The sequence below is a fragment of the Saccopteryx leptura genome, chromosome 8, assembly GCF_036850995.1.
Source record: "Saccopteryx leptura isolate mSacLep1 chromosome 8, mSacLep1_pri_phased_curated, whole genome shotgun sequence".
In the NCBI taxonomy this organism is placed as follows: domain Eukaryota; kingdom Metazoa; phylum Chordata; class Mammalia; order Chiroptera; family Emballonuridae; genus Saccopteryx; species Saccopteryx leptura.
The window spans coordinates 9,399,057-9,406,690 of NC_089510.1; the positions used below are offsets into that span (position 1 = coordinate 9,399,057).

The 7,634-nt window shown below is 53.0% G+C and overlaps 1 pseudogene; it reads right to left on the reverse strand.

Annotated features, from left to right (window-relative positions):
- Positions 1-5,684: 5,684 nt before the first annotated feature.
- On the reverse strand, positions 5,685-7,334 carry LOC136379484 (small ribosomal subunit protein uS5 pseudogene; annotated as a pseudogene).
- Positions 7,335-7,634: the final 300 nt, after the last annotated feature.

Consider the following 7,634-nt stretch of genomic DNA (forward strand, 5'->3'; position numbering starts at 1 on the left):
ATGCAATCCCAATAAAAATTCCAGTTAATGTTTTTGTGTAGAAATTTTGGAAATGCCAATGGCTTAGTATAGCCAAGACAATCTGGAAAAGGAAACACGAAAGATGAAGGTTTGCACTACCAAATTTCAAGATTTACTGTAAAGCTACAGTGATTCAGAGAGTGTGATATTGGTCTGAAGATAGGTAAATAGGTCAATAAAAATAAACCACAGAATCCAGAAATATGCCCTCATATATAGAGTTACTTGGCTTGCAATAAAAACACAAAGGCAAATGACAATGTTTTAATAATGGTGTTATAACAATTGTATATCTTTATGGAAAAAATGGAAATTGACTTTTACCTCACATCAAACACAAATTATTAATTTGATACTAGACCAATATAATAAGGGTAAAATAATAAAGCTTCTAGCAGAAACATAAGAGCATATCTTTATGAACCTGGATTAAGGAAAGATTTACTAAACAAGACATAAATATTGCAAACCATAAAAATTAATGTAACAGACATCATTAAGATGAAGAACTTCTGCTCACCAAAACCAAGCCATAGCCTAGGAGAAAGTATCTGCAATGCACACACCCATTAAAGGATGTTTGTCCAAATGTATAAGGGACTCCTATACACCAATAAGGAAAAGGCAAGCACCTAAATAAAAATGAGCAAGAGACTCGAACAGACACCTCACAAAGGAGGCTATCCAAATAGGTAATCGTCGTAGGAAAGGGTCCTCACCATTATGATTTCTCGGTCAAACGGAAATTAGACAACACTGAGGTAACCCATCCAAATGGCTCAATTCAAAGTCTGATGACACAAATGAGTACTGATGAGGATGTCAAGCACCTGGAGTTCTCACACATTGCTGGTGAGAGTATAAATTCCTACGACGCCTAGGAAGCCGTCTAGCACTTTTTACTAAAGCTAAATACATAGTTCTGTCCTAACATCGAGCAATCCCGCTCTAGGTAACTCCCCGGGAGGAAGGCAGCCGGTCTCCACTGGAGGCCACGGACAAGGATGTTCAGAGCAGCTTTTCCCATCTTAACCCCAGATTGGGAACAACCGAGATATCCATCAGCAAGAGAACAGGTAAGTACATGCTGGCCTGTGTACACGGCAGAGTGCCACACGGTAATTTAAAGAACACACAGAGCGACGTGAAGAATACAGACACACAAAAGGTACACACGGCATGATCCCACTTATGTGAAATTAAAGGAGAAACGGCGTGCTTTATTTTATAGCCATTAATCTCAAATGAACAAGAACGTTGCACCTGTATGGCACATTAGGATAAAATAATCTCTGTTCTTGACATAAATGGGCATAAGCAAAGACATCATTTGTACCGACCATCTGCACACAAAACCTTAAATCTAATCACCATCTAATGGGGGAGGCTGGGAAAGAGCGTGATGTTCTTAGAAATTCATAAAAAGCCAGGAAAAAAAAAAAAAAAAGCCCTCAGCACTCAGCAAACATTACATCCCAGATCCCTGTGGTGGAATAATATTTTAAGATATTACCTACCCACTGGGCTCCTACCCGGCCCCAGGATTTTCCCACGGCCCTTCCTCCCACTCCAGCCCAGTGTGCTCTGCGGCCAGCAGGGGTGACCCAGCGAGGGGGAGGAAAGCCTTTGTAGTTCTATAAGCCTCACCCACGGAGGGACGGAGGGAGGGCGAGAGCACAGAGCCCAGGAAACTGATCCCCAAGAGTACATGATGATCTGGCCTGTTCTACCCACTCTCAGAACCAGCTCTACACAATTCCCTGCATCGATAGGAGCAAAGGACAGGGCGGTGGGAGGAATACAACAAGCTGGCCCCCCAAAGAGGTGCCCTGTGCCCAACCTCCCTGGGCTGCGTCCCGTCCCGGGGGTGCAGGTGGGAGGAATGATAGCAACCTCAAATAGTTCAGAGGGGTCTGAGGGCAGAAGGTGACTAGTCTCACTTTTTTTTTTTTGTATTTTTCTGAAGCTGGAAATGGGGAGAGACAGTCAGACAGACTCCCGCATGCGCCCGACCGGGATCCACCCAGCACACCCACCAGGGGCGACGCTCTGCCCACCAGGGGGCGATGCTCTGCCCCTCTGGGGCTCGCTCTGCCGCAACCAGAGCCACTCTAGCGCCTGGGGCAGAGGCCAAGGAGCCATCCCCAGCGCCCGGGCCATCTTTGCTCTAATGGAGCCTTGGCTGCAGGAGGGGAAGAGAGAGACAGAGAGGAAGGAGGGAGGGGTGGAGAAGCAAACGGGCGCTTCTCCTATGTGCCCTGGCCGGGAATCGAACCCGGGTCCCCCGCACACCAGGCCGACACTCTACCACTGAGCCAACCGGCCAGGGCCTAGTCTCACTTTCCAACTGGACTCTGAGGAGTGGTACGCCTCCTCCATGTTTCCTGCACGGAGCAGGAAAACAGTGATGGCTGAACACAGGCACGGGGCTGCCTCACAGAACTCCCGCAGGCTTGCAAGCAGAAAAAGGGAGGTGCACCCAGAAGGGGACCTGAGAGCGGACTGAGGAGCAACCAGCGTGCGCTTGGAGAGGCCCAGAGCTCTGAGCTGGGCCTGAGGTAACAGCGCCCCTGTGGACCCAGGAGGCAAGGGAGGGCGGTGCCTCTGAGAGCCTGCCCTGGGCACGGTTGCCAGGAGCCAGCGGTCCCTTGCCGTCGTGGGGCCCAGCCTCAGCCTCGGAGCGCAGGGAGAGCCTGACGTCACTGAGACTCAGTCTCTGCCACCAGACAGGACGCGAGCTAAAACAGGAACACAGTGAAGGAAAAGCCAAGAAAGTTACATTTCTAACACGAGGTGGGACATGTCCTGGGGTCTGCACACTTGGCCTTTCTCTAAAGTGCCAGCCTTCGTTCGGTTTTGCTGTATTCTGATTCTCAGCTTCTCGGACTCTCAGAGGCTGCACAACGCAAGCTGTGTGGAGACTGTGGGTTTCCCTGTGCAAATCCCACTCGAAGACGCTGTGCAGCGTAGAAGGACGGGTGAGGCGGCCTCACTCACTTCTGGGACCGGTGGCCACACAGAAGTGCAAACCTAGGAGAACTCCCCGGTTTCCTCTGCCAAGCCCTTTGAAGGGGGCTCCGCCTGTCCCCGTCCCTGCAGCACTAAGCAGCAGCGACGCCCCTGAGAGAGACCCGCCCGAGGCAGAGGGGCTCTCCGAGGCTTCCCCACGGCAGGATCGAGAGGCACGGGGACAGGGGGAGGCAGACGGGGTCTCGCTGGAGACCTGGGCAAGGACTTGGTCGTTGATTGTGGGATGTTACCAAGTGTGCAAGGCATGAAGCCAGCGGGTGGGGAGTGTAAGGTATCCCCCCCCTTCCCCCCCCCCCCCCCCCGCCAAGAAGGAAGGAAGAGGGCTCGGAGCCACAAAGTGTGGAAGAACAAAAGGCTTTATTGAGTACAGAGCGCGCATCCCGCCTGGCAAGGTTCCCTGGCCCCGAGGTAAGATGGAGGCCAGGGAAGTTGCAAGGATTAAACCGCATGGGAGATATTTAAAGGGGTCCCTCTAGGAAAGTCAGCTAACATGACGCGATGAAATCCCACTGGCTGGTAGACGGTCGCTTTTTTTTTTTTTTTTTTTTTTTTTTGTATTTTTCTGAAGCTAGAAACGGGGAGAGACAGTCAGACAGACTCCCGCAGGAGCCCGACCGGGATCCACCCGGCACGACCACCAGGGGGCAACGCTCTGCCCCTCCAGGGCGTCGCTCTGTCGCGACCAGAGCCACTCTAGTGCCTGGGGCAGAGGCCAAGGAGCCATCCCCAGCGCCCGGGCCATCCTTGCTCCAATGGAGCCTCGGCTGCAGGAGGGGAAGAGAGAGACAGAGAGGAAGGAGAGGGGGAGGGGTGGAGAAGCAGATGGGCGCTTCTCCTGTGTGCCTTGGCTGGGAATCGAACCCGGGACTTCTGCACGCCAGGCCGATGCTCTACCACTGAGCCAACCGGCCAGGGCCAACGGTCGCTTTTTTCCAAATGGTTCCTGTGAAGCCTTCTTTGGCACGCTTGGTTGTGGGCGGTCCTAGCCAAAGTTCGGGGGTCTGAGTTCCCCACGTGACCATCCCCCATTATCCACCGACCTTACAGGGAGGATGGCCTTGCGGATGATGGTGTTTAAACTTCACGGTGTTTAAACAGTATAAACTGCAGATGATTGGAAACCACTAGGAGACGGTTGAGGTTGGACCCCTGTTGGATCACGGTGATATGCAGCCAGCGTTCTTAATAGTAAGCAACAGCAAGCCGTCCACGCTGGGGGATTTCAGCCGAATGACGTTTATTAACAGGGCTGGGGGGTAGCTCACGGAAATCGCAAGGAAGCAGGAGAACTGGGCTTGGGGTCTATAGACTTGGAATGATCCCCCAAACCTCAAGGCAGGTCTTCCTGCAAGCTGTATCCCACGGTTTGTCTCAGCTCTGGTTCCTCCGCTGGCGGGGGTTCCAGGTCCGGGCGGGTGTGCCTGGGAGGTCAAGGCCAGGTCACGCACCTGCAGTCTGGGGAAGTATGTAGTTGCCACTTGAAGCTTCCGTGGTGGGTGGTGGGCTTTCTTTGACACGTTGACCCAAAAGGAGGAGGCATTTCTCCGGACAGTGAAGGGGTCATCGGCTGGGGAGCCAGGAGGATGGCACTTACCGACCACCGAGATCAGGTACCTCACAGGCCCGACCCGGGACGCTGGGTTCGGTCTGTAGTGCTTGTTAAAGGTGAGGACTGCCCCTCACTTCCCCTGAGCTGCCGAATCAGAATGGATGAGAACGAGGTCCTGCCATGGGCATTTTTTAAACCAGCATCCCCAGTGAGTTTTGTGTACCTCAAGCTTGAATATACACCCCATCGGTTCACAGGTTTACCTGATAATCACTCTGGCTATCAGCATGTGTTGGAAGCATTTCTGCCTTCCCACCCAGGTAACCAAGGAAAAAGGTGTAACTCTCTATAAGGAGGTTGTCCAGTCTGTGACTTCAGAGTCTAACAAGCAGTGGTTTGAATCCCAGTCTTACTCCGTATAGCTCTGTGATTCACAAAGTTACTTCATCTCATTGAACCTTACTTGCTTCCTCTGTGTGCTGAGCTAATAGCAGTGCGAAGCTGCATGCTGCTGTAACAGCCTAAAGTCTTTTTTTTTTTTTTTTTTTTGGTATTTCTCTAAGTGAGAAGCAGGGAGGCAGAGAGATAGACTCCCACATGCACCTGACCAGGATCCACTTGGCATGCCCACCAGGGGGCGATGCTCTGCCCATCTGGGGCGTTGCTCTGCTGCAACTGGAGCCATTCTAGCGCCTGAGGCAGAGGCCACAGAGCCATCCTCAGCGCCCGGGCCAACTTTGCTCCAGTGGAGCCTTGGCTGCGGGAGGGGAAGAGAGAGACAGAGAGGAAGGAGAGGAGGAGGGGTGGAGAAGCAGATGGGCGCTTCTCCTGTGTGCCCTGGCTGGGAATCGAACTCAGGATTTCCACATGCCAGACCAACGCTCTACCACTGAGCCAACCGGCCAGGGCAAACAGCCTAAAGTCTTGATGGATTAATATAAAAACAGTTTTTTCTTTTGTTTAGACCAGGCTTAATTCGATTTATTTCTCTTGGGTAGAACTATGTGGTGGACACAGCTGGAGCCTGGGTTCTCTGTGCAGAAACTCTGGTGTGGGTCTTTAGGAGGTGGTCAGTGACTTCCTTCTAGGGAGACTTGAACACAGTTTCTTCCCAGAGGTCAGGGGTGAGACACCTGTAGGTTTTAGAGACAGCGTCAAAGGCAGTCTTGGCGAAGCAGCCCAGCGTGGCCGGGCAGCCCCTGGCCAAGATGTAGCAGTCGCCCTGCTGGCCATCAACTGCACCTCCTTGGGCACAGGGGCTGACATGATGCCAGTGCCCCTGGGAGTGGCACGGGGCACCCCAGCACAGAGCCACAGCGGAGGTCACCTTGCAAAGGGACAGTGTGGGGTTTGCCCATCTTGTCACCCCACCGGCCTCACCGCACAGGGACAATAGAGAGCTTGGGCAGGATGACAACCTACAGGTGGCAGTGGCGACCTCCTGGGAGCACTCGCCACTCAGACCAGGCTGGACACCACTAGGAGACGGCTGAGGTTGGCCCACTGTTGGACCATGTCCCTTGTAGTCCCCAGTGGCGACAAATGCCAGGAACCACGTCCTCCGGCCAGCACGGGTCTGCCTTTGCCCCAGCCTACTCTTTAAAACTTCGTCCTTGAGGAACGCCCTTAGGAAAAAAATTAATGACCTCAGATTCCTTGATGGGCAAGAAGAGACAGGTCTCCAGGGCCTTGATCTTCATGACCAGGAGGCACAGCTGGGTGAAGGAGACCCACTCCTTGTCCTTGGCCGTGAGCTCTGTGACCTGGGCCAGCCCGGCTGCTGCTGTCAGCCCTCCGCGGAAGCCGCCGTGGCCCCCGTTCCAGGGCTCCGGGCCCTCCCACAGCACCGTGTCCTCACCATTCGGTGTTTTCTGGGAGAAGAAGTACAAGTTTATTTCTTGTTCCCTGGGTGGGTGGCGATGGATGGCTCTCCTGAGCTGCTCTCTCTGAACCTGTGGGCTCTTTCCACGGGCACAACTTGAAGTCCTTTGCTGGAAGTTGTGTAGGTGAAGAGAGAGAGAGAGAGAGAGAGAGAGAGACTATGGGAAGTTGGCAGGGGGCATACTCCATCTGCTGGGATGTGATCAACCCAGCTCCCAGGGAGGCTTGTTCCCCCGGGAGCCGAGAAGCACACATCCTGGGTAGGATACCATTGGTTTCAGCCACAACCATGTCTTAGGATTGCCGTGAGAGCTAAATGAGCAATGCATATGAAGCACCTACAGATATTACTTTTAATCCCTTTCACCTCGACGTTCTTGGTTTTTGCTTCCGCTTTCAGAGAGGACAACGCCAGATGGCTGAGTTTTCGTGGTTTCAGTTACTGCAAATACCGTGTGCACCCAATCCGTCTATTCACTCTCCTGGCTGCGTAGCCTGGCCTTGGGAATGGTGACTGCGATGGCCCCGGGGCTGGCTGTCCCGCAGTGGCCTGGCGGTTCTCTGAGGGGACGTGTGAGCAGCCTCGGCCCAGGGAGCCGTGCTGCCCACCCGCAGCACGGCCACCTCCCGGCCTCATGGACCAGGAGCTGCTGCAGGCCACCGGGCAGCGTGTGCTTGGTCCTCCTGTTGCTCCCACAACTGGTGTCGGGCACCAATTCCAGCCCGTGCAGCCTCTGCGCACCTGTCAGTGCTTCTGGGTTCCCCCCGGGTCCACTTAATTTTGACGTAGGGGTCAGACTGGTGCTGGATGGACCATGGTCTTGCACTTCAGGAGAGGGCTGAGGGTAGCCATGGTGCCAAATAAGAGATGGCCGCCACCTCTGTCGCCTGCGCCCAGGAGGCGAAAGAGGAAGGCGATTTTCATCTTCTGTTTCCTTTTATTTATTTATTTTTTTAACATAACCATGGATACAACATGAATAGACATTCACTACAGAAAAATTACAAAGTACACATAAGCAAAAGAGTAAAGTAATATCACCTATCATCTCACCACCTAGACACGATAGCAATTAAATTATGGGCCTTTTATTTCTTTTACAAAAATCAGATTTTACTGGGCACATCATTTTGAAGTTTGTTTGTTTGTTGT